Source organism: Macrotis lagotis, chromosome 1 (genome assembly GCF_037893015.1).
Source record: "Macrotis lagotis isolate mMagLag1 chromosome 1, bilby.v1.9.chrom.fasta, whole genome shotgun sequence".
Classification (NCBI taxonomy): Eukaryota; Metazoa; Chordata; class Mammalia; order Peramelemorphia; family Peramelidae; genus Macrotis; species Macrotis lagotis.
In genome coordinates, this window is record NC_133658.1 from 51,537,640 (window position 1) to 51,564,540 (window position 26,901).

The 26,901-nt window shown below is 44.7% G+C and overlaps 1 protein-coding gene across 1 annotated transcript in view; it reads right to left on the reverse strand.

Annotated features, from left to right (window-relative positions):
• The window catches only part of CDH15 (cadherin 15), a 30,847-nt gene extending 15,668 nt beyond the window's left edge, over window positions 1-15,179 (reverse strand). The window contains exon 1 of the mRNA XM_074223046.1: window positions 15,139-15,179. The gene's annotated coding sequence lies outside the window, so the exon portion shown is untranslated. The remainder of the gene's footprint in view (window positions 1-15,138) is intronic.
• Between the last annotated feature and the right edge of the window lie 11,722 nt (window positions 15,180-26,901).

Sequence of the window (26,901 nt, forward strand, 5' to 3'; positions counted from 1 at the left end):
ACAAACTTGGGACAGTGGAAAGAGGGTTGACCTTGGAACCACAGAAGTCAAGTGTGAACCATCCACCATTTCTTAGGTGGGTGACTTTGGGTAAGACCTCGTCTGTACAATGATGAGGTTAGACTAAATGGCCTTGAAGTCTCTTCCAGATTTAGATGTTAGGTCCTCTGATTCTAGGTAGCTATATGAGCAGGAGTGTGGGAGAGAGGGTGGGGAGAAGAGCAGACCTCTACAGACTTGCTCATGTTCCCTATTTCCCAGCAGACAGCCCCTTCTCTTCCCTCCTCCCTTCCCATGGGAGTGAGGGAGCAACTTCTTTTGTTTCAAAATAGCCCTGCCAACTTGGCTCTCCCTTCCCTCAGCTTAGGAGTGAGATTGTCTTTGGGGGGAGAGGGGGATTGTCACCTGATGAGCCAGCACAGCTGCAGAGAAAAACAGCTGGACACAAGAACATGGGGATTAACTCTTGGGGCGCCTTCCCCTGTGAAGCCAATATTCCAGGAACTAGGAGTGGAAAAGGGGTGGGGTAGGATGGTGGATAGTGGGCTGGTAGGAAAATTGGGTGGGAGGGATGTGTGATGGGATGGTTTTGTGGCTGACCATGGCTATGGACACAATGGTGAGATGGAGGGCTCCTTAGTTTAAGCCAGGGGTGGCTGAAGGAATGGGGTGGGGGTAGGGATGGGAATAGAGGACCTCCTTTTCTCCTGGACTCCTATGGTTAGCCTTCTGGGGATATTTTTACTGTTCTCTTCAGCATTAGTTGGTACCCCACCCCCAGACACTTTGTGAAAGAGGACTTCCATGCATGGGGGGTCAGTTTGGTTGGAGACGGAGAAGGCTGAGTCTTGCCAATCTCCCAGACTGTCCGTGATTCTCTTGGAATCTCCAACAGATTCTTGGCTCCCAGAATGAATTGCTTTCCCCCAGTGAACATATGTCCATTTTGGTTGAGAAAGACCCATCCCGGAGTTCAAGCATAGTAGGAACTCCCAAGAGAATGACCACTGTTTAAAGGCCACCTAATCCCCTCCATCTTCACCCATTCATCAAATAAACAAGATTGTGGAAATCTGGTAGATTTTGGACCCTGAAGACAGTAAAAGTGTTGATTGTACCATAGATTTAAAGCTAGATGAGACTTTAGTGGCATCTCCAAGGTCTTATTTTTATAGACAAGGAAATTGAGTCTCAGAGAGCTTACAAGTGACTTGGCCAAGTGAGACAGTCAATGAATATTAACTGTGCCAGGGACTGTGCTGGAGACACAGATATGGAAAGGAGACACTTCCTGCCCCAAAGAGTTTACAATGCAATGGGGTGGAGCTGTGTGGAAGACAATGTACAAAAGGAAGCTGAAAAGTGGTGTTGGGTCCCAGAAGTTCTAAGAAGAACTGAGTTTCCAGCTCTGTTCTTGTGGCTCCAAACCTAATGCTCTTTCCACTGTTCTGTCCTGCCTCCTTTTAGGTGAATATGCTCATTTTCTAGTTAAGGAAACTGAGGACCAGGAAGCTGCAGTGAATTTCCCAGAGACGCTGAACAGCTGTCTGACGATTCAAATCCACATCCCATGGTTCCAAAGCCAGGGATCCTGAAATTCTCCCTGCCCAGGGGAAGGGGAAGGACAGCTGTAAGCTCTAGTCTTCATTTTGTATGACCTGTTGGGATCACCATAGGTTCATCTCTGCTTATGTTCTAGCTTCTTCCAGAAAGGCTCACAGGGTCCTGAGAAGGGAGTCCTTGGCTCTCCCTATGCCAGCCTCTGATGTTCTCTTGTGACTCCTGAGGTCTCTATCTGGTTCCCTTCTAAGGCTAAGGCTGATCTTAGTCACAGCGGGGGCATTAATTCTGGGGCACCAGAAAAACCCCTTTGGAAATAAGAAATTAGTCCCCATCTAGTGTTTGGAACTCTGGGTTCTACCTTTAGGGGGCATTGCTCTGAGGTCCACTGCTAAAGCTCAGTCTCCAGGGGAGAGGTCACCCACCTAACACTGGGTACCTCAGTGTGAGTGATTTTGACAGAGGGAAGAGGCTGGAGTGGGGTGGGGGAGGACATGGAGCTCTTAAAAGGCAAAAGGATGGAGAAAGAGAAGGGATGAGGAAGCCAGAAAAGAGTCCCCTGGTTTGCAAGCCGTCATGGTCCTGGAAACATTACCACCTGATTGTTCCTGTGAAGGGGACTTCCCTCGGCCATTCTATTTTGGGAGGCTGGGATATTCTAGGCTCCACTCCATGCTGGGAGGGCCCTGAGAAGGCTGGACCTGTCCCTGTGGACTTTGGAACACCAGTGCTGGGTGGGGCCAGGTGTAGTGGGTCTCGCTCCCTTAGGAGGAAATGGGCTTTGGGGGTCTCAGCTCTCAGGCAGAGTCAACAGAAGGCGGGGGAGGGCCCCAGCTTTGCTCTCATCTCTACCCTCTTTGGGTGGGAAGGAGGCTTATTCTCCAGGCCCAGAGCAGATGGCAGAATGGCATGCTCAGCCAAGCTGGCCTGGGAGGAGACCAGGCACAGTCTGGACTGGGGAAAGGGCATAACAGTGAACATGGGGGCTCCAGGCAGAGATGCCAATCTCGCTTGGCTTCAGGGGACTCAACTGAGCCCATCTATCTTCCTCCCAAGGCTGAGGGGCTCATGTTAGTGACTTAACGTGACCCTCTTCCATAGGGATTCCTATTAAAATGATGTGAGGAGAAGACAGTACTTCATCCAAATGAATGGTACTCTAATGGTGGAATTTCAGGCACTGTGAAAGGCCAACTCTGGACCATCATTTCTTCTATGTGGGAGAGTAATATGAACTCAGAGAGACCCAGCCTCCCCTCCCCCTCTGCACAGCTGGCAGTCATTTCTCACTGACCAGGCCCTCAGTTCCAACCTCCCCACCCCAAGGGGGAGGACAGAGTTAAAGAAGTTTGGGGGAGGAGGAGGAGAACTGGAATGGCGCCCCCACCCCTGACCACCCTCCTAACATAGAGGGGATGGTGGAAGGACTGGGAAAGTTGGATTAGGTTTGCAAAGGATCGGATAGTTCACATCACCAGCATTACAAGCATACTTAAGTCATCCATTTTCCAACAGGTGACTGAGCATCCCTTCCCCTTCCCCCTTCCTCGTATCCCTTTCTTTAAAAAAATCTCCCCATCCCAAGTTTGAATACCAGTATTCAGGGCAGGCCGGCCCCCAATCTCTCTTTGACCCCAGGAAAAGACCACACCAGGCTTGGCCTTAGCCGGGGGTCCTGAATGAGCCCATGGAGAGGATGGCAGTCCCGCACCTCCACAACCGTCCAGTCCTGAGTGGACAGCTCAGAGCAAAACCCAAAGACTCTCACTGCCCCAGGCACCATTCCAAGCCAAAAACTTAGAGGCCATGTTGTTGCTGATCTGTATCCACCGAGAGAATTCCTAATTCTGAGGAAACTACAGTTCTAAATCATAACTTTTTCTTTCTTTCCTTCCTCCCTCCCTCCCCCTCCCTCCCTTTTCCCTCCCCTTCCTTCCTTCCTTCCTTCCTTCCTTCCTTCCTTCCTTCCTTCCTTCCTTCCTTCCTTCCTTCCTTCTTTGCTTCTTAAACCATAAATTTTCCTTCTTTGTTTCTTTCTCAAAAACCAAAATTATAAGCTCATAGCTGAAAGGGACTTTTATTTTACATATGAGGAAACTGAGGCCAAGGGAGAGAGTAAGAGATTTGCCCAAGGAGAAAAGTCAAATGATGAGGGGTCTGCCTGGCATGAGACCCACAGTGGTCTATGCATTTTCTAAAACAACTGCGCCTGTTTCTGGAGCAGAGCACCCAATGTCATGGAAACCAAGCCAGGTTTTCTTTCCTTCAGACCCTGGTGCTGGGGCTTTTTTCTCACTGGCATCAGGAAGCCGCTGGCAGGCCAGTAATAGCTTCCCTTCCAGGAGCACCGACCAAGCGACTGGCACAGTGCCCCCCATTTCCCACCTCCAAGCCAGGCAGTTGCTGCTTCCACAGCCCACGTGAGGGGGGTGACTCCCGCTTGCTGGCTGTTTGGTTCTCCTCCCAGATCCCCAGACTGCCTTCCCCTCACCTCAACTCCTCTGCCTCCTGTCCTCTTCATCCAAGGCCTCTTAGGGCCTGGGGGGTAGGGGTGGTGGTGACAGAAAGCACCGATCAGCTGCTGAGAGGGTGGGGACAGTGAAGAGGGCCAAGTTGATCCCGACTCATTGCAGAGACCCCTGTGGGCCTGGAAGCCCTTCAGAGTCCATTGTATCCTTTCACAAATTATTCTCTATTTGTTCTCTTAATTTCTCAGGCTGCCAGCAGACATTATTCTGGAGCAGAACATGCTACTGAGAAGTTGAAAAGCAACAGAACACAGGCAGGTTGACAGTCTCCCAGGGCTGAAAAACAAGGGGTGGGGTCATCTCCCTCAGCCTCCTGGGGTGGATGAATCAATGGGGTGGGAGTGAGAAGCCTGGAGGTCAGAGTCTGCCTCTTCTGTGCAGAAGCTTAAGTCACTTAATTCGTGTTTGCCTTAGTTTTCTCATGTGTAAAATGGAGAACCTACCTAATAGAATCTACCTTCCAGGCTTGTTGGAAGTGTCAAATGGGATATTTTTAATATTTAATAGTGTCTGGCAAGCAGTTGGTTCTTAATAAACATTTCCTACCTTCCTCCCCCCCCTTCCTACCTTTTTTCTCTCCCTCTCTCTTTCCTGCCTTACTATTTCTTCCTATTCTGTTCTGACAGAGAAGAATAGTTCTTTCTGGCCCTTACCTTCTGCTTCCCTCCAGCTGTGTTGACCCATTAATAAAGAGTGCTTGCCATATGTTGGCCCTGCCAGTGCACAGAGAGAAGGGGAAGCAGATGTGGGTCCAAGCAGTGGGCACTGCTTGGATGGTTTGCAAAGGGTGGCCAGGCCATAGACCAGGCTGCTTCACTTTTTGGGTAACAAGGATCCTTTGGTCAGCATGAAGAATCCTTTGGATCCTTCCTCGAATCCTATTTTCAAATAAACAAAGTTACAGAGAAAACTAAAGTGAAGAGAAAGTAAAGATGTAATTTTCTCCCCAGTCTAAGGTCAAACTCCCTGAAAGCTCTCTATAGACATGTTGGGGAAAGTATGAACCCAGGTTTAAAATCTCTGTCTCAGATGGAGCTTGGCCATGAGGATGAGGATGATAATAAAGATCATTTCTTTGTATTTTAAAGGTCATAAAGCATTGCGATGGTCCCATGAGGAAGGTAATGCTAGTACGATTATGCCCGTTTTCCAGATGAGAAAGTTGAGACTCAAGAGACATCACATGAGCTTGGGGATGTAAAGCTAGAAGACCTCAGAGCCAATATTTAAATAGAGGTGGCCTCACTTCATCTCCAGTAAACATTTGATTACGCCATGCTGCTTCTTGTAACGAAAGAGATCTGGGCTGTCAGTCAAGAAAGATGAATTCTAGTCTAGCTTTGTCTTTAGATTGGTGAAAGGTTATGGTCAAGATGCTTAACCTTTCTGACCTCAGTCTCTTCATCTGTGAAGTGGGATTGATTCTACAATCATTCTCGGTGCGTTACAGGGGAGTAAGAATAACATGAGCATCCTGATAAAGGGAATCTTCATCTCCTCGCCACAGGGTCATCCTTAATAGCATCCTGCTATCGAACAAATGAATATACTCCCAATCACAAGGGGGAAGGGGAAGCCACAGCGTGGTGGGTTCAAGGTAACTTCCTTCTGGAAAAGTCATGCCAAATAGCTATCATTTATATAGTGTATTAAGGCTCACAAAATGCTTTATAAATGTTATCTCAGTAAATCCTTACAACAACCCTGGGAGGTAGGCGTTATTATTATATTTTTGCAGATGAAGAAACTGAGGCTGGGATTGGTTAAGTGATTTTTTCAGAAACACAGTTAGTATTTTTATCTAAGGTAGGCTGTGAACTCAGATGTTCCTGACTCTAAATACAACATTGAGGATGCCTCCATCATTGAATTGCGAGTTCTCAAGATTAGATTATGGGTTTTTGCCTTTCTTTCGTCTCTAGTGCTTAGCATAGTGTCTGATAACTCATGTGCTTAATATGCATTTCTTTTCTGGTTTTTCTTTTTCTAATGACAATCAGGATTAAATGACTTGCCCAAGTACTTGGCCAGTAAGTGTATGAGATCAGATCTGAAATCAGGTCCAGGCCAGGGCTCTTTCCACTATACTACCTAGCTGCCCCCTTAGTACTTATTTGTTGACTTGGCTCCAAGTAAAAGAATGTATCCTGTTGATGGTGGTCCATGATGCCATCTCTGTTTATATATTTTAGCCTACATATGGAAACCTGACTGCTTACAGATCACTAAGTCAGCCTTGTTTAAGGTAAATAACCATCCAGGACTGTTAAAGAGGACCTAAAACAAAGCAAATCAAATGTTCTTGTCCTTGGCCAAAGAATAAATAGATTAAAAAAATGGACAGAACTTTTGAGTCTTCTAGAAGGTATTTGTTACTCATTGAGGGTCTAAGAATCTGCCTCTGCTGGTTTAGAGCAGAAACATTCTCATTAGCAAAGGAGATCTACTGTCCATACTCAGGCCACTCTCTTTGTCTGTGTCTCCTCCTTTGACCATCATAGACCGAACAGTTGCCAACCTGGCCTCCCAGCCATTCCCACCCGGTCTGCCTCTCTCCCTTCCATTCCCCTCCCTGGCAGCTGCAGGAGGCTGGGATTCCAGGAAGTCCACTAAGCTGGCAAGGAGCCAGGCTCCCCTATTCTGCCCAGCCTGGGAACTGTAGAGCCCCCGCCTGTCCAAAAACTTTAGTTCAAGAGGTCAAAGAGAAGCCACAGTCCTTTGGCCCCGGGCCTTTGCTCCCAGATCAGAGGCTGCGGTGGGTAGGGAAGGGATGGGCTCCTTCTGAAATGCCCAGTGTTCAATGGGCATTTGTTACACTCATTCTTGATCCTCCCACCACCCCTTTCCAAGAAGACGTGGTCAGTCCTAGAAAAAGAAAAAAGCCTGGGAATAAGATCGTGAAACTAGGGACAGTCGACTCCCCAGACAAGGCCACATCGACATGTGTGTGTGTGAATATACCACACAAAGGCATCCCATGGTTTAGCAGACAGACATTCAGGAAGACACATAAGGACCCACAGGCACCCAGGCACCCCTGCCTTTCCTCCCCACCAGACTCCTCACGCTCTGAGGGGCCTTATTAGAAGGCATTTCAAAGGCATCCTTAGTGTTTCCCATGGACAGAGTCAAGGATTAGAAATTAGAAGATATAAATTGTGGAACCTATCTTTGCCTTAGTTTCTTCATATGTAAAATGGGCAATACTACTTAGACCTTCATAGGGTTGTTATTTCAATCACTCAAGAATCTGTGATTTTTCTGGGTGTGATCAATCCTTCCTCATGTAGCCTCTGATTTGAGGAATACCACCAGCCCAAGGTCCTGCCTAGGCAGACAGCCAAGACATACCTGTGCAATGAAGAGCCCTTGAGAGGGGCTCCTTTCTCTCTCCATAACCTTCAGGACTCTCCAAGATGACTAAGAGCCCTGAATGTGGTAAATGATTTTTTTTTTTTTTTGGTTTTTGCAAGGCAATGGGGTTAAGTAACTCGACCAAGGTCATACAGCTAGGCAATAATTAAGTGTCTGAGGTCACATTTGAATTCAGTTCCTCCTGACTCCAGGGCCTCCACCCCATCCACTGTGCCACCTAGCTGCCCCTGAATGTGGTAAATGATTAAGGATAATTTGGCACATACCTTAAATATGTCGTCTCATTTGATATGTCAAACCACCCTGGGTGGTCGTCCAGTTGTTTCACTCACTTCTGTCTTTTCATGAGCCCATTTTTTTTTTAGGTTTTTGCAAGGCAAATGGGGTTAAGTGGCTTGGCCAAGGCCACACAGCTAGGGAATTATTAAGTGTCTGAGACCAGATTTTTGACCCCAGGTACTCCTGACTCCAGGGCCGGTGCTTTATCTACTGCACCACCTAGCCGCCCCTCATTTTGGTTTTTTTTTTTTAACAGAGATCTTGGAGTGGTTTGTCCTTTCCTTCTCCAGTTCATTTTATAGATGAGGAAACTGAGGCAAAGCTGTTCACATAGCTTGTGAATATCTGAGGTGAGATTCAAATTCAAGCCTCCTGCCTCAGAGAATAGCTCTCTCCCTACTTGGCCTCACTGCTTCTACAATATGAGTGTAGTTGGCTTTCTAAAGTCTTAGAAGCACTGCTCTGAGGCCAAGGAATAGCTATTTCAGTCTCTGTTATATTCCTCTCCCCCTCTGTCTTTCTTCCCCCTCCCCACCTCCCATCTCAGTCACTCAGCAAATGTACCTGAGCTCTGATCCTATTCTAAATACTGGAATACAAAAATTAGAAACCATTTTGATTGTTACCTTCATTGAGTTTTATAATATCATTAGAAATAAGAGATTGAGGATGGAAAATGATACTATTTAATGAGGAAATCCCAACCCAGGAAAGGTAACTTGACTTGACCAACCAATAAAAAACAGGGGCAAGATTTGAAGCCTGGTTTTCTGATCCTAGGTCCTGGACATGTGTGACGCTAATGTGAAACAGTCCTTCACAGCATCTAGTTGAGTTAGGAGACCATGTGGGGCAAAGGAAAGAGCCAGGAAATCTCAATTCTGGTCCCCTAGTCAGGACTTTTTCTTTGACCCCATTTCTTTGACCCTCAATTTCCTCATCTGTAGAATGCAGAGAGAGATTTTCAAGATTTCTTCCAGACATAACCATTTCTGGTTAGAAGTATTATGTTTCAAGGGGAAGCTGAGAGGAATGTCAGAGAGGCTGATTCACGTGAATTGGAGTGGTTAGGGAAAGCATCATAAAGAACATGGGATTTCATCAGGCATAAGGGTGGGGAGGAGTGGGAAGAGGAGAAGAAGCCTCTGGGGCAAAACATTCTAGGTCACTCAACCAATGTTCCAGAAAAGTTCTTCAGTGGAGAGAGGGTCTGTCCCACATACGGGCTTCAGGAGGGGTTTTGCCACCTGGGCCTCTGTCCCTTGTTGGTCCTTAAGACCCCAGCCTATCCTTTCCTGTATGGAGTGGCAGGCAGAAAGAATGTCTGCAATGGATTCAGCTGTCAGGTCTAACCTTGTGAGGAAGGGGCCCCAAAGCTGATGAGTTTGGGAGGATGGCCCACTCCTTCCAGCCTCCCATTCCTCAGATGGTGGCTAGATCCCAGAGAGGAGGGAGAGATGTTTTCTCTTTCTCTTCAGGGCTGCATTAGTCTTTTGCATCTCCCCAGACCACCTCAACACTCACCTCCCCACCTCCCCTGTGGCTGGGGATTTTGTGTCATTCTTCCTAGACAAAGTCTATGGGATATGGCATCAGAAGACTTGTATTCAAATCCTCCTTCTGACACTGCCAATGTGACTTTGGGTAAATCATATAACTTTCTCTAGACTTATCTTTCCTCATCTGGAAAATGGGTTCTGAGATTCTTTACAATTCAAATTCTTTGACCCCACCATCAATGGATATTTATTAAGTGCCTACTGTGTACCTGGGATACAGGTGCTGGGGAGGCAAGAAACAAGAGCCTCTGCCTTTGAGAAGCTCCCCTTATATAGGGGAGGGGTGGGGATTAACAATATATAGACCATAAATAAACATAAGGTGACAAAATAATGACTATATATAAATAAAAACTACATATATCATAATTTGGGGGCCCCCTTGTTATGAAGGGGTTGAGCTCCTGAGCTGAGCTTGGGTTTTTTTTTTTGCAAGGCAAACGAGTTAAGTGGCTTGCCCAAGGCCACACAGCTAGGTAATTATTAAGTGTCTGAGACCGGATTTGAACCCAGGTATTCCTGACTCCAAGGCCGGTGCTCTATTTACTGCACCCCCTGAGCTGAGCTTGGAAGGAAGCCAGAGGACAAACACAAGGTGATTGGAGATGAAATTTTCCCCAATCATGGTGGGGATTGATTTGAACGGAGTAATGTCTTGTGCGGTGAAGGACACACAAATGGTAAATCTAAGAATGGGAGCTGGTCATTTAACATATTTGGAGCTCATGTTTCCTTGTCAAAATGACCTTTTGAGTGCTCTTTCAGCCAGAAATCTCTGATCCCACGGATCACCTTGGGATATCTCTTGCACCATGACTTTCACTATTAGCTATTCATTTACCTTCCCAACTAGACTACAGCAGCTAGCAATATCTAATATCTATTATCTAATAGATACAAATATATCATTATAGATTATGTTATAATCATAAAATTAGATTTTAATTATACCATCAATTATTATATTAATATTTGCTATTTTAGTATTGATTATTATCTTAAGAATATTATTGAATATGTTATTATTGGATTAATTACTTTACATTATGAAATATATTAATCATTAATTTAGACAAATGATTGATTGGATGAATGACAGATGTACTTGATTTGAGCCTACCAACATTTAGGCAGCCAAGATAGGGATTATAATATCTCTTTCAAAGAGGGAGGAAGTGAGGCCCAGAGCAGTTAAATAATGTAAGCAAGTGAGGTGATACAGCAAGTCATTGGTGGAAAGAGGCTAGAACCCAGGTCCCTGGGGCCCTAGCAGAATGAGGAGCAGGCCCCACATGGGGCTAGAGAGGAAAGGTCAGGGGCCCAGGGCAGCTGGTTGTGTTCACAGATGGGAGGGGGCTGGGGAGGAGGACAAAGAGCTGAAAGCTGAGCTGGGTTGGAGGGGGGGAGGCTCCCTAGGTCGTGACACTGGCATCCTTCTGCCTTTTAGGAAGAGATGCACTCCTCCTCCTCCTCCCTCTGGAGCTAATTTGAGCTTCAGTGGCTCCTGGGAAGCACGCTCCTCTTGGCTGAGGTCCGGAGCCATCAGCCCCAGGGCTGGAGGTGTTCACATGGCCCTGCTCCCCTGTTGTCTTCCTGGGGTGCTTCGGCGCTCTTCCTGAGGATGGGCATGGATGGATTCCCTGCCTTGTACCTAGGACAAGGGCAGAAGTCACCCTACCACCCCTAGGCGGTTTTTGACCAGGGAAGGGGAGCCGAAATCCAAAAGAGGGGAAACAAAGGAAAAGAAGGGAAATTGGGAATTTTGTTATTTTTCACTTGTGTTTTTCTGAAAAGAGATTCCTTATGGGGTTCTAGAAGCAGTCCAGAGGGGGATCCTCTCTAGACTGTCCAACCTTTGTCCCAGTTGGCAGGGTCTTCTGACTTAAAGGACATGTAGATGGGGCAAGAGGGCCAGCCCCCCTTATAAGATGCACACCCCTCAGTGTTTAGGGATGTGAGGTTAACCCTGGGAGAGCTGAGGCAGCAGGATGTGGTCAGCTTAGAGGTGGCGGCTCTCATGACCGCAAAAAGGTTATGGTGGGTGGAGGCTGGACATCAGCCAGACCTGGGTCTCCTAGGAATGGACTTCTAGTGGTTGTGAACCCTCCAGAGACCCAGCTGTAAAAAGGACTGGCTGGAGCCTGGGGGGTGGTGGCTGGAACCAAGGGAATAGGGGCTGGCAAGACACCAAGATGTCCTTGGGCTGCCCTGCTTCTCCTAACACGCAGCTCTATAGCTCCATTGTGTGATCATACAGAGAGAAGTAGCAGAATTAGAACTCAGACCCAGTCCCTTGGCCCATTCAGGATCCAGCAACGTCACCAGACCCAGATTTACACATCACTAGGCTACAGAAATCCCCAAGACCCCAGGTTACTGAGGACCAACTTTTGGAGGGTAGTGATTCAATTCATTCATCAGACATTTATCAGATTCTTCTTATGAGTGTTTGAGGCAGTGTGACATCCTGAATGGAGTACAGTTCAAAACCTACCTCTTACCTGTTGACTGCATGCTTCTAAATAAGTCGCTTTAATTTCTCAATCGATCTAAGATCACGATTTTCAGAGAGGGTGGCAATCTGCATGGGTGGACTGAGCGTCTACATTTTAGAATTTCCCACATTGATGAAGTCACAGGTTCGGTTCCTAAACCTAGCCTTACTCAGGGATGTGAATGTGATAACACATTAACTTGAACTTTTGAGGGTGGAGGTAGCAGGGTCCCTGCCTCATGGCTTGGGCTTGTGGAGACCTTGCCTCTGCCTTGCCTGGGGTGTTCCCTACACTGTCTTGTGTCCAGGAGGAAGGATGAAGAGGGTGAGGAACCCTCTGGCTTGGCAGTGTAGTATTGGGAGGGCATGGCTGGGCTCCTCCATATCCTACCTCAATCTTGAGGGCCTTGGCCTTTTCCCTGAGGTTTTAAGAGGCTTGGGCCCATATCAGGGCATCTGTGATCCTATAGAGAACCTCAGCATTTTAGGTGAAATCAATACTCCTGAAAAATGATTCGTCTACATGGTGGACCATCCCTGGGCATAACTGAACTATGGTCTTCCGGTCAAGCCGGAGACATGTTGGGAACGAGTTCCCAGCTTTCCATGATGTTGCTCATAGACTGAAAGTCCATGGAGAAAGTCAACTGTGAGTGATGGATTCTCACAGACTGGCACTGTGGTCAAGTCTAGGGCAGTGATGCAGTGGGGGGTTGGGCAGCTGGAGCATCCACAGACAATGTGTACCCTTTGTTCCCCGGCCCAGGGAGGAAGCAAAGTGGCAGGGGTAATGGTGGGCAGGCTCTGTGGCTGGGGACCATTCCGGGATGGAGGAGATGGGGGCACACTGTAGCTGGGCAGCAACAGGGCTAGCAAGAGGGACTGCCAAGGAGCCAAGAGGCCAATCTCCCTGAGCTTTCAGCCTGGACTGGCCCCAGCTGCTGTGATGCTCTAAGGCAGATGCATCGCAAAGAGCCAGCTGTCCCCCTTCACTCCAGAGCCAGCTGCTTTGGGCTGGGTGGGGGCAAGAAAGACATTCTTTCATCATTTTGTGTTTGTGTGTGTGTGTGTGTGTGTGTGTGTGTGTGTGTGTGTGTGTGTTTGTGTGTGTGTGTGTGTGACACACACACACAGAGGATATTAGCACAAGAAATATTAAGGACCTCTTCTGGCAGAGTCTACAAAGGTAGCAGAATGCATTAAATATTTGTGTGACCTTGGACTTCTCTGGACTCAGTTTATCCAGCTGTAAAATGAAGCTGTCAAACTAGATGGTCCTGAAGGCATCCCAGTTTTGACCCCCTATGTTCTAGTCTCTTCTAGTTCTAACATTCCACTCTTTGGTCTAAAGTTCCATGTTATAAGGTCTCCAAAGGAACCTTCCAGGTCTCCGATTTCTAATGTGTATTATGGGGAGAATATACCCTGCATGTGAGAAGATGTTTTCTAGAACATGACTTCTTAGAAGAAGATGAGAGACTGGGTGGGTCACAATGGAAGGGGGTACTTCAATGCTATCTGAGAATGGCAGGAGCTGGCATCCTGGGACACTGGGTATCAGGAAGTGGAGCTCCTACCATGTGTCATTCTGGGTCCCTGGGGGTCGGGGAGAGAAGATCTGGTAAACAGAGGAAGCAAGCTCCTACTATGTGTCAGGAGCTGACGTTCCCTGGGTGTCAGGAACTAGAACTCAAGTAGACAGAAAGCAGACTCCTACTGTGTAGCAGATACTCAACTGTGTTTTACAAATGTTATCTTGTTTGAGGTGCACTTGAACCCTGGAAGGTGTGTCCTAGGTGGCACTGCCATGGATAGAGCAGTGGACTGAGAATCTGGAAGACTTATTTTGGGGAGTTCAAATCTGGTCTCAAACACTTACTAGCTGTATTACCCTGGGCAAATCCCCTAATCCTGTTTGCCTCAGTTTCCTCACCTGTCAAAGGAGCTGGAGAAGGAAATGGCAAATGACCCTTTGTCTTTGCTAAGGAAACCCCAGATGGAGTCAGGGAGAGTCAAACATGACCCCAATTCACAGTTGAGAAAACCAAAGCAGAGGATAGGAGGCTTGTTCTGGATTTCACCACGAGGATATGCTCGGGCTGGTGTTCCTAACCCCAAACCCAGCACTATCCACTGAGCTACCCAAGCTACCTACCTCTGGGCAACTTGGCTTTACAGTTCCTTTGAAATCCCAACAACGTGTAGAACTGGGCAAATCTAGCTTGATTAGGCTGGATAAGACTGGGTCTTGCCCCCTGGGAGTGTGGGTATAGTTGGGAGACCCTAGAAAAGTTCTAACCTGGGGTCCACTGACTCCTCGATTTCAGAGGGAGAGTGAAATGGTTTAGGGAAGAAAGGACACCTTTATTTTCACTAAGCTTTACTTTCTTTTGCTTTCATCTGCCTTTTCTGAGAAGGGGTCCACAGTCTTCCCCTGGACTGTGAAAGGGGCCCGGGACACACACAGAAAGGTTGAGAATCCCCGAAATTACAAGGTCCCTCTTGTAATTTCAGAGGATCAGAGATTTAGGGATTAAAGGGGTCTTGGAGATAAAATCTTTGTGTAATATGTATATCTCCTGAGAGAGAGGGGGAGAGCGGGGGAGAAGTGGGGGGGGGGGAAGAGAAGGGAGGGGAGCAGAGGGAGAGAGAGGGAACTGGAAGGAAGCCAATTAATCCAAACCCACCCCTTTCCAGATGAGGAAACTGAGTCCAGAGAGGTAAGCTAACTTTTCTGTGATGACAGAGGTCTCAGCATTGGGACCGCCTGACTCTAAATCTGGCCCTCTTTTCACTCTCTCTTTGTCGGGGTGTGTTGGAGGTCTGTCTCCCCACATGCTTGCATCAAAGCTGGTTCCCCCCTTCCCCCAGATCATTCTCTTCTATCTCCCCAGACCTGAGCGGGAAGGTTTAGGCTTGCATGCATGTTCCCACAATATACATGTCAGAAACACGCACACACAGGGGCCTCCTGGTAGTCTAGCCTGAAGTTAGGAGCCTCAGAACATGGAATATTACTCATGAGAGGCAGGCGAACGCGGCCCCTCTGTCTCCAGAGTTCCCACAGAGATCGGGGCAGCCCCACTCTGCCCCCACTTCCCCACGATGCCCCCGTTCCTCTTCTCTCCCCATGGATCTCTGCCAACTTTGGCGGGGGGAGTCCTCCTGCCTCCCCCCGCCATCAGGGACTGGCTCGCAATTTCCTAAAAGAGGAGAAGGGGAGGCGGCCCCCCGGCAGCCTTGCCCAGCCCCCCGGCCCCCCGGCTCCTCGTCCTGCCCAGTCTCTCCCTGCCACCCCCCCCCCCCAGCCCGGGGAAGTTGCAGCCGGGCGAGCATCTCTTACCTGCGCCAGGAGGCAGAGGCAGAAGAGGAGGGCAGGGGCCATGCCCCCGGGGGCCGGCGGCGGGCCGCGGAGGGCCAGGGTGGGAGCTGGCCAGCTCGGGCCCCGGCGCCCCGCTCGCTCTGGGGGAGCCGCTGAGCTCCGAGCTAAAATAAGCCGGTGGCCTGGCTGAGTGACAGCACATGTGCTGTGAGGGCGGCCGGGGGGCTGGGCAGGGGGGCCGGGGCAGACGCCGGGAGCGGGGAGCGCAGCTGTCCCCGTTGCACAGCTCCGGCCCGGGCTGCCCAGGGTCAGCTGGCACCCCCTTCCCATGGGGGAGGGGACATTAACCCCTTCCCGGCGCAGGCCAGGGGCTGGGCTTGGGGCTTGGGGGGCTGCCTCCTGCCAATGGGGGCACATTTGGAGGAAACTCAACATTCAGGGAAATAGAGGCAGAAGGGAGAATGGGGAGAGAAAGAAGGATTGGGGGAACTAAAGGGGAGCCTTGGAAGTGTTGGAAGGGGAGGGGCCAGCGAAGTTCTGGGGCCCCTTGAGGATTACCCAAGAAATCCCATTTAACCAATGAGAGGAACAGCAAAAACAGGGACCGGTGGCCCTAGGAACCAGGGGATCCCTCCTCACCACCTGTCCTGGGGTGGATTCAAGCTCAGGGTGGGGTTGGGATGAGAAAGTCTGAGACCTCTTCCATCTCTGAAATGCTTTGATTAGGCTTATTCAAAGAGGGGAGTAAAGGTGCTTTCTCAAAGTGGGAGGGGGGAGAGTCAGGGGAAGGGAATTTTTAAAAAAAATTTTAATGTTTTATTTTTTCCCCAATTATATCTAAAAGCAATTTTCAACATCCATTCTGCAAAATTTTGAGTTCCAGATTCTTTCCCTCTCCCCCAAGCCCTCCCACTGCGAAGGCTAGCAATTGGACACAGGTTATCCTTGTGCAGCCATGCAGTGTATAATTGGCTGATAGTGATGATTCTGTGTTTTTAAGGGATTTGATACGTTTAAGTGTGGTGCCAGGCACTGGACTAAGGGTTGGAGATTCAAATTCAAGGGAATAAGATAGCCCTTATCTTCAAAGACCTTACATTTTAAAAGAGGAAGACAATACATGTTGACAAGGGAGCTAACTCTATGAGAACGAACCAAAGTTAAAAATTGCTTTTACACATAGCCAGGAAAAAGTAAAATACTGAATACATTTTAAAAAATTAATGTCAAAAAACTATCTTTACACATAATTGGAAACAATTTTTAAAAAAACAAAGAGGAAGCAACAGGTGGAAGCTGTAGAGAAGCAATTTGAGGTTTGGTGTGGAGAAAAACTTGCTAATAATTCAAGCTATGATGGGCTGCTCCATGAGACGGGACATTCCCTGTGACTGGAAGTCTGCAAGCAGAGCCTGGAGAAATAGGAAGGAAGGTTGGGCTTGACCTGGCCGACCTCAGAGATATCTCCCAACATGGAGGTCTGTGAGTTCTTAGCTATAAAAGGAGAAAGTTGGAGAAAGAAAATTCCAACTCAAATGCTGTGTGATTTGAAGACTGGTTTGGGACTGGAAAAATGAAGGATTCTCTCTGAATAGCTTGGTAGTCTCCACCTGGGCCAGAAGTCTAGGGTCTGGATTCAAATCCCATACCTATCCCTGTTCCCATAACCATAGCCTATCTGAAATTAGGGTATTTCTGGGATAAGACTCCTCTCTTGGGTAATTCTCAAAGGGTCACAGAATTTCCAATGGAAGCTCACCATTCTACCATCCTTTATCTTTAGTTCAGTCTTTCCTCTCCATTTCCTTTGGAATCACTGCCTTTATTCCTTTTGCCTCTATTTCCCTGGGTTTCCTAAGACAACTCATCCCCTTTTTTCCTGTGTTTCTCTCATTGGTTAAAGAGGATTCTTTTTGTTAGCAGCTAATCTTTTTTTGTTTTTAGGATAGATTGGCAGGTCAGGAAGACTTGAGTTCAAATGTGACCTCAGAAACATATTAACTGTGAGCCTGGGCAAGTCACTTAACTTTATTTGCCTCAGTCTCTTCATCTGTAAAATGAATTTTGCTAGTGTCTTTGCCAAGAAAACCCCAATGAGATCACAAAGAGTTGGACACAACTGAACAACACTACAGACTAGAATAGATGGTAGTATCTACAGTAGGTTAAGTTGAAGCTGCTCAGTATTCTCACTCAGACAGTTAATGGTTCCATGTCAATGTGGTGGGAGGTCAGCAGTGAAATATCCTAGGAATGTGCAGTTGGCCCCAGGCGTTCTACATTTGAGTAGAGGCATAGATGGCATGTTTATCTGATTTTATATGACCCAGGGTTGGGAGGGAGAGCCGACACTCTGAGGAATGGGAGTTAATATTCAGAAATATCTTAATGGGATAGAATATTGGGCTGAATCTATAAGAAGGAACTTAATAAGGATAAATGTAAAGCATCACAAAGGTACAAAAAATCAACTTCACAATAAATTAGAATAGACATGATGGAACAGCAATTTTTCTGAAAAAGATCCAATGTTTTTGTGGACCACAAGCTCATTCTGAGTCATCAATGAGAGGCAGTAGTCAAGAGAACAGAAAAAAATCTTAATTTAAATAAGAAAATTTACCTAAGTTCTCCAAAGGTGGGAGAGGCTGCTTTGGAAAGTAGTGGGACCTCTTCTTCTCTTCCCCCTTCTCTTTCCCCTTCTTTCTGCCACCCTCCACCCCTAGATCTTTAAATTGAGTTTAGATGACCACTTTTTGGATATATTATTCAAAGGACTCCTGTTCAAATCTCCATATCTTTGCTCTGGTTGCATCCTATACTGGGAATGTTGTACCTTATCTTCTCTTCATCTCAGCTTTCCTGTTTTCAAGTCCCAGCTAAAATCCTACTTTTTATAGAAAACCTTTCTCAATTCCTCTTAATTCTAGTGCCTTCCCTCTGATGAGGATCTCCAATTTAAACTGCTTTCTGTTTGCAGGTTATCTCTCCCTTTAGACAGTGAGATTGGAAAGAAAAGATTTTTTTTTGTATCTCCACACACCCAGCAAAGTACATTGCATATAGTAGTTGCAATAAATGCAATTTAAATAAACAGAAGTCAGATGGTGCAGTGGATAAAGTGATAAGTCTGGAGTCAGGAAGATCTGAGTTTATATCAAACTTCAGACACTTACTAGCTGTGCGATCCTGGGGCAAATCACTTCACCTTGTTTGCCTCGGTTTCCTCAACTGCTAAATGAACTAGAGAAAGAAATGACAAACCCAAAGGAGATCATGAAGAGTTGGAAACAACTGAAAAATGACTAAACAAAAATAAATGCTGAAGTTGATGACTCAACTTCAATCACAGATTAGATTTGAGGAACGTAGGGGTCTAGTCCTGTGTTTCTCTAAAATTTGCTTTTGCAAATTCTGTTCATCACTCCCAATTCTACTCTTGGGGTCAACCAGAGCAAATCTATGACTTCTTCCTTGGCATAGTCCTTCAAATGACTGAAGACAACTAACATATCTCTTTTCCCATCTTTCTCTCCCAAATGGGGCTAGAGGTTATCAGAATGTGTGCAATTATCAGAATTCTACCATCCTGGTTATCCTCCTCTGCATGCTTGTCAGCTCACCTGCCTTCTTCTTAAACTTTGGTTATAGGTTACTAGAACTGAATACCATATTAGCCTTGGTCTGACTAGAGTAGATTATGGTAGTGCCAGCCTCCTGCCTAGTCCTGGATCATGGGCATTTCTTAGTGAAACCTAGAGTGACCCTCACAGTTTGGGCTGCTGCATCAGACTAGTGACTCTGATTTAACTAGGGGTTAACTAACCTCCCTCTGAACCCTTTAACTAGCCAGGTTTCTTCCATCTTGTATTCATGAAATTGATTTTTTGATCCCTAGTGTAAGACTTTACATTTATACCTATTAAGTTCATTATTTTTCTACACAACATTCCTCCAGTTTCTTAAAGACTGTTATTTTGTCTTAGAAAAATGAGGGATCATTCAGTTAACCAGGATTTATTAAGCACCTATAGGTGAGAGTTCTAGGTGCCAGAGATATAAAAAAAAGGTAAAAGATAGGGCAGTGAGCTGCTAAAGGGGCATCAAGCTTGTTATACCCATTTTTTCCTCTCTGTCTTCCTCCCACTTGGGATATCTATTCCTTTCCACTTCTCTAAATCCTACCTATATACTTCATATTTAATCTCTAACCCCACTTCTCCCACAGAATCTTAGCCAACCCCTATTTGCCTCTAATCATCTCTAGCCTTCCAATCAATCAATAAATATTTATTGGGAGAGTATGATTGTTCAGGGAAGACTAGCACCTCTGGTGTGACGGTTGCCAAACTCTTTTCAAGGCTGCTCATCTACCTTTTGTGTCCACCTGATTCACTCAATGCTCACCTGTGGTTCCAAGAAGCTGTATCATGGGCAGCAGCCATGCTCCAGTAAACTAACTCAACAGATACACTTACCCTGGTTAAGGGTAATCAATAGGTCTCAAACCTGTCAGTGAATTAGTTAAGGAGATGTCTAACCCAAGCTTGTGAAGACTTTCCCTGGATAAACAAATGGATGAGAAAAATTTGTTTCAGTGGCCATGAAGGCAGCTGAAGCAGGCTATGTGCTTAGAGCTTGGTTAGACATAGAAGGTGGCAAGGTCATCCACTACATCCCAGGCCATCATCAATTACCTTGACTTTTGTCCTGCCACTGGACTTCAATGACTCTGGAAGAGGGAATGAGGTTGATAACTTTGTGCAACATTGCCTCACTTAAATTTAATTTATGTGGAAATCAAAAACATGACCCATAACCATTTAAAATTATTTATTATTCCAACTACATGCAAAGATAGTTTTCAATATTCATTTTTTGTAAGACTTGGAGTTCCACATTTTTCTCCTTTTCTCTATTCCCTCCTACCTTCCCTTGACAGAAAGTAATCTGATATAGGTTATATATATGTATATATATATATATATTTCCATATTAATCATGTTGTGAAAGAAGAATCAGAACAAAAGGGAACAAAAAATCATGAGAGGGCAAAAAAACCCTTAAATCATAAAACAAATTTAAAAATTAAAAATAGTAAGCTTTGGTCTGCATTCAGATTTCATCATTTCTGGATATGGATTGCATTTTCTATCAAAAATTCTTTATAATTGACTTTGATTATAGTACTACTGAGAATAACTAGGTCCATCATAGTTGATCATCACATAATGTTACTGTTATTTGTGCACTCAAGATCAGTTTACATAAGTCTTTCCAGGCTTTTCTTAAGTCTGCCCATTAATGATTTCTTTTTTTTTTTCTTTAGGTTTTTGCAAGGCAGATGGGGTTAAGTGGCTTGCCCAAGGCCACACAGCTAGGTAATGATTAAGTGTCTGAGGCAGGATTTAACCTGGGTACTCCTGACTCCAAGGCGGGTGCTTTATCCACTGCGCCACCTAGCTGCCCTCCCATTAATGATTTCTTACAGAACAATAGTACTCCATCACATTCAAATACCACCATTTATTCAACTGTCCTCCAAATGATGGGCATCCTCTTAATTTCCAATTCTTTGCCTACAAAGAGAACTGTTAGAGCTATAACCATTTAAATATTTTTATCTACCTGAAAGACCTGTAGTGATGGACAAGTGATAAAATAACAGGTGTGACTACACTGGGAATTGTAGTCACAACCCTACGCACAAGAGGCCCAGTATTTAGGATTGTCTTCTCATTGAACAGAAGCAGCAGTGGGATTCAGCAGCCCCCTGATGTGAGGAATGGGTTAGAAAAGGTGCTCTAAAAGTTATCTGCTTCACTCAACCTGATCCTGGCCTGCTTACTGTGGCAGGCAGGAATTCTACCCTCTGGTCAAAACATGCAAAAAAATTTACAAAAACTTTTGCTAAGATAACTTCCCTCACCATTGGCAGATGATTATGGACAACACACAATCCAATAGACCTGAAAGATGAACAGTTCTTGCTGTGAGAAGCAGCCATATAGCAGCCCTGAAGGACAAGACTGGGCAATGAAGGCAGCTTACCAAAACTGGAGCTGGATACATATGTTTCTGGAGTGGTGGGAGTGATGGGGAGTCCTGTGAAGATGGCACATATTTCTCAATCATAATTATTCAAGTCAACAAGCTTGTATGTCTGCCAGAAAAGAAGTGAATGGCAGGGTCATGACAAGGCATTTGTTCCTTGCTATGACATTATCATCAGTGCACATCCTGCTGCCATGACAAATCCTGACGAGGGGTTAAATGTCAGCAAATGTTGGCATTTACTAGACAAAATTGTTGTAAGGAGAAAAGACAGGCTGGATGTAAGAGTGGCAAGGGTGATGTGTGGTGCAGAATGCTGGACTGATCACAGACGCATCCTTTTCTAGTCAACCATTCACATTTAGCAAAAGCACTGGTCTAAATGCAAGACAACTATCAGAAGCATTCATGTCAACCAATTAGAGAGGTTCTTCAGGGGCGTGAGAACAATTTATTGTAACTTGGAGGGAAAGCCAAGCTAACATACAGTTGGAAACAGCAGAACAGAAAAAGAGTGGACAGCTTTCAGAGCTTTGATGTACAACACTTCATTTACTTTTCTGGGTCAGAACACTCACAAACATTAAGATTGGTTTGACAAAAATGATGGGGAAATTTAGAAGCTGCTAAATCGAAAATGAGAATACAGGATTTGCCAGCAGGATAGTTCCTCCATCTCTAAGAAGGCAACATTTTATTCCATCAAAAGTAAAATCCAAGTGTCAGTTTTCTCATCTGTAAAGTGGGGATGGTACCTGCTTCCTCAAAGTTGTCGTAAGGATCAAGTGAGAGAATAATTATAAAGTACTTAGCATAGTGCCTGGCTCATAGTAAACGGTATACAAATGCTGGCTGTTTGATATCATTATTAATGGCACATGATTTTAAAATATTTTCTTCTCACAGGTTTTGATGGTCAAACAAAACTGAAGGGCCCTCATCTTTCAGGAGTCACTTAAGATAATAAATTATACATCTCTATATTTAATTTAAAAAAAAGTAAAATACAAGTGAAGCTAAGAGAGATGCAGGATTCTTGGTTCAGTAAGAAGGCAGACAAAATTCAGTTTTATGCTGATGGTAACAAACCAAAGCACTTTTATGATGCCTTAAAGGCTATTTATGGGTCAAAGACCGATGGTACATCTCAAGAACTCAGTGCAGATAGAGTCACATTGATTAGTGACATGAACATGATCATGGAGAGATTAACTGAATACTTTTATAACATTCTCAACAGACCATCATCTTCCAGTGCTGAAGCCACTGACTGTTTATCTCAGGCTGAAGTTAATCCCTCTCTAACTGAACTTTGGACTGAAGAAGAGGTTTTGAATGCCAATAGGCTTCTCTCACATGGCAAAGAGGTTGGTGCTAATTTTATTCCAGCATAGATTTGGGAGGGGGGGCACTTCTCATACAGCAAGATTCTTTCCAGAGTCCTCCTTAATAGAGTGATCCTTCATCTGGAGGATGGTCATCTATCCAACAACCAGAATGGTTTAAGAAAGTCCCAAAGAATGGTCTTTACACTGTTGGCTTGTTGGACAACTCCAGGAGTAGAACAGAGGTCTGTACAATGTTTATCAATCTGATCAAGGCCTTTGATGCTGTTGGTCAAAAAGGCTTGTGGAAAATTATGGCAAAATTTGGTTGTTCAGAGAAATTCTTCAGGTCAAGCTTGCCTGGGTTCTGAGATGTTCCCTTACATTCCTAGTCACCAATGGAGTGAGGCAGGGCTGTGTTCTTGCTCCCAGGCTTTTTAGTGTGGTATTTTCAGCGATGTTGTTAGATTCCTTCAATGAGGATGAAAATGGTATCAAGGTCAGTTATCAAAATGATGACAAACTATTTAATTTGAAAAGGCTACCAGCCAAGACTAAGTGGAGGAAGAGTTGGTGTGTGACTTTTTGTTTTAGATAATTGTTAGCTCAGTGCAGCCTCTGAGTCTGAGATGCCACAAGGTATGGATTGATGCTCTACTACTAGTGCTAATTTTGACCAAACAAAATCAAGAAAATAGAGGTTCTTCACCACATATTTAGGCAATTAAGTGACACAGATAGAGCGCCCAACGTGGAGTCAAGAAGACTTATCTTCCTGAGTTCAAATCTGGCCTCAGACCGCTTAGTGCTGTGACCCCTAGACAAGTCAACCTCAGACACTTGACTCTTACTAGCTGTATGACCTTGGGCAAGTCATCTAACTCTGATTGTCTCACATCCAGGGCCATCTCCAGTCATCCTGATCTATACCTGGTCATTGGACCTAGATGGCACTAGAGGAGAAAGTGAAGCTGGTGACTAATCACAGGCTCTCCCCCCCCCCCCATTCACATGCTTGTCATGACATTACCTTCCTGATGTCATGGTCCTTTTTGAGAACGAAGGACAAACATAATCATCACACACATACATACATAACTGTATGTATTCCTGCAAAACTATATATTATTTGTTTATATACATGTTGCTTCCCTCCAATAGAATCTAAGCCTCTCGAGGGCAGGAGCTATTTTGTTTTTGTCTCTTTGTACCCCAGCCCATAGTAGGTATTTAACTGTCAAACTCTATGTTAGTCTGGTTTCCTCAGCACTACAAGCTCACCAGAGGCTGTCATAGACTTCTCTTGTAACTATAGGACTTCAAACAGAACTGGAGCCATTAGAGATATTCAGAAAATACAAAGAACCATGTGAAAACAACTGTCAGGGGGCTTAGAGATCATGAAATTATAAAATTTATAAAATAACTTATATTCCTTATCAGCAATTAGATGGCCATGATAGACTGAGCCTTGGACTTTGAGTCAGGAAGATATGAGTTTAAATTCTGGCTTAGATATTTATTAGTTGTGTGACTCTGAGCAAGTCATAAATGGTTGATTGCCTCAGTTTCCATATCTATAAAATGGGAATAAAAATGGCATATACCTTCCATGGTTGTTTTAAGGATAAAATGAGATAAATGTAAAGTGCTATACAAACCTTCAAGCCCTGTCAGCTATTATTTTCACCATCATCATCATCATATTTTTAAATATAAAAAGTATTTTCTTCATAACATCTGTGAGCTATGTAGTGAATTATTGTGTTCATTTTATAGATTTGGAAACTGAGGCTCAGAGTTTCAGTGATTTGCCCAGGCTCACACAGCTTCTAAGTATCAGAGTTGGTATTTGAACAGAGACCTCTCCTGATCTCCAGGTCCAGGATTCTTTCCACTATACCACACTGCCTACCTAATTGAGTTAACTATCTTCTTCAGACAAATTGTCTTCTACCTTTACCCCTTGCCTTGACTCCCAGATTTCATATGCTGAGGGGTCCAAGACTCACTCTTGTCTGACATTGGATAGTTCCAAGTCCCCTGGGTCATCACTGTGACCAATTGGGTCCAGCACTTACTACTATTGAAACTATGGATTGGTCTTTGCATTTTTTTGATATTTATGCAGGAAAAATCACAAAACATCATAACTTTTCACTTAGTGATTGATTCCTCTATTGACTTAGCAACCCAGAGAGGCTGACTACACCATAAAAGATCTATTTGAATGAAAAATCATAGCAGCACTATTTGTGATATCAAAAAATTGGAAACAGTGCATTCATCGATTGTAGAATGATCGAACTAATTGTGGTGTGTGACTGTAACAGAATATTGCCACCCTTTAAGGAAAATGGATATGAAGAATTCCAAGGATTATGGAAAGATTTCTATAAAGTGATACAAACTGAACAAAGCAGAGCCAAAGTACACAGGTTTTGTCTTTTTTTTTTTGTCATTTTCCTTTCCTGTCATATTAGCCAGTCAGAGAGGTGTGTGATGGTACCTCAGAGTTGTTTTAATTTGCATCAGTAGTGATTTAGAGCATTTTTCATGTGACTATAGTTTTGATTTCTTTGTCTAAAACAGCTTGATCATATCCTTTAACCACATATTTTGCTTTTATTTCCATTTCCAAATTGCTTTTTCTCCCCCACCCATTCCTTGGAACAAAAAAATAAAGAGAGAGAGAGAGAGAGAGAGAGAGAGAGAGAGAGAGAGAGAAATAATTCAGCAAAATCAGCCAACATCAATTGTGTTTGAGAGTATGTGCAATACTTCATACTCATAGTATCCCCCATGTCTGTTCAGAAGAGAGAAATGTACATTTTCTCAATTTTTACTCCAGGGCTAAACTTGATCGTTATACTGAACAGTGTTCAGTTGAGATTATTTTGCTGTTTTTGCTGTTTCGTTTTACATTGTTGTATACAATTTTCCTATTTCTGTGTATTTTATGCTGCATATTTCATATATCTTTCTATGTTGGTATGGGGCTGGTCAATGCTCTTATTAGTCTGAACAGAGTGCATCAGCATGTTGAACTGATACAATTTCCCAAGGAGAAGAAATTGAGGAACCCACTTGTAATGATGGGCAATGGAAATGTCTTGGGAAATCTCTGTAGCATATGTAGACATTAGTACCTGGTTCTTTTAATCCACAACCAGGGGTAGCCTCTTTGATTGGTTGCAGTTGCAGAGCTAGAACTAGGGATAGAGCTGAGGGAGTGCTACCTTCAAAAGGCAGTAGTTGACCTCAACTTGGTCTTCTCTTTCTTTTTTTTAATTTTTTTTTAAATTTAAGGCTTGGTTCTTTGTCTGCAATGAATTTTGTTCTTTCATATTAGGTAAAGGGATGTTTTCTTTCTTTCTTTTTTTGGCTAGGCAATGGGGTTAAGTGACTTGCCCAAGGTCACACAGCTAGGTAAATTATTAAGTGTTTGAGGTCAGATTGGAACTCACATCCTCCAGTGTCCAGGGCTGGAGCTCTATCCACTGTACCACCTAGCCACCCCTAGGTAAAGGGATTGGAACTTGAAACTTTCTTAGTTTCGAAAGGTAAAGAGAGTGAGGTTTCTGAAAGTCTGGTCATCTGAGAGTTATGTCCATGGGTTTTGCTACAAACTCAGCAGGACTGAGGAATACGCTTTGGGACCTGGCTCTGTAGCAGATGGGAAAAGCATTCATCTGGCAGTGAAGCCAAATTTACATGCGAGTTTGATGGAACCAATACTATATAAAAATGATTTAAAATCTGAGTCCACACTCTCCAGAAACCAAGGGAGCATAAGGGAAAAATTTGGAAGAGAAATGGATTTTAGAGGCAATTTAAAGAGTTCTATTTTGGCCATGTTGAGTTTGTGATGTTCCTGAGACATCGATGTTTCTATTTCTTAGTGCTGGCTGCTGCCCATGTCTACCATGCATTTCCTCCTTTCATCTGCCTCTTAGAATCCATAAAGCTCAGGCCAGGTGATACCTCCTATACATATGAAGCCTTTCATAATCTCCCAGGTTGCTACAATCTCCCCACCAAAATTAATTTCTGTTTACTTAATATATATTTATATATGCGCTTCTCTTCCCTGTTAGAATGTGAGCTCCTTTTGAATCAGGCTAGTTACATTTTTTTTTTTACATTTTTATTCCTAGGACATAGCACAGTATCTGCCATATAATAAATGTTTGATACATGCTTGTTAATTGAAGGAGGTAGAAGATGGTTGTCACCTGTATGGAACAGCTTCAGAAGGCAGGAAGGTGATGCTGTGTTAAAAACCTAGAATAATAGGTTGTGATAGATGAGTTATCTGTAGAGATGATGATTGAAACTGTGGGAGTTGAAGTGGTCACCAAGTGAGAGAATTTAGTAAGAAAGGAGGGCTCCAGGCAGAGTCTTC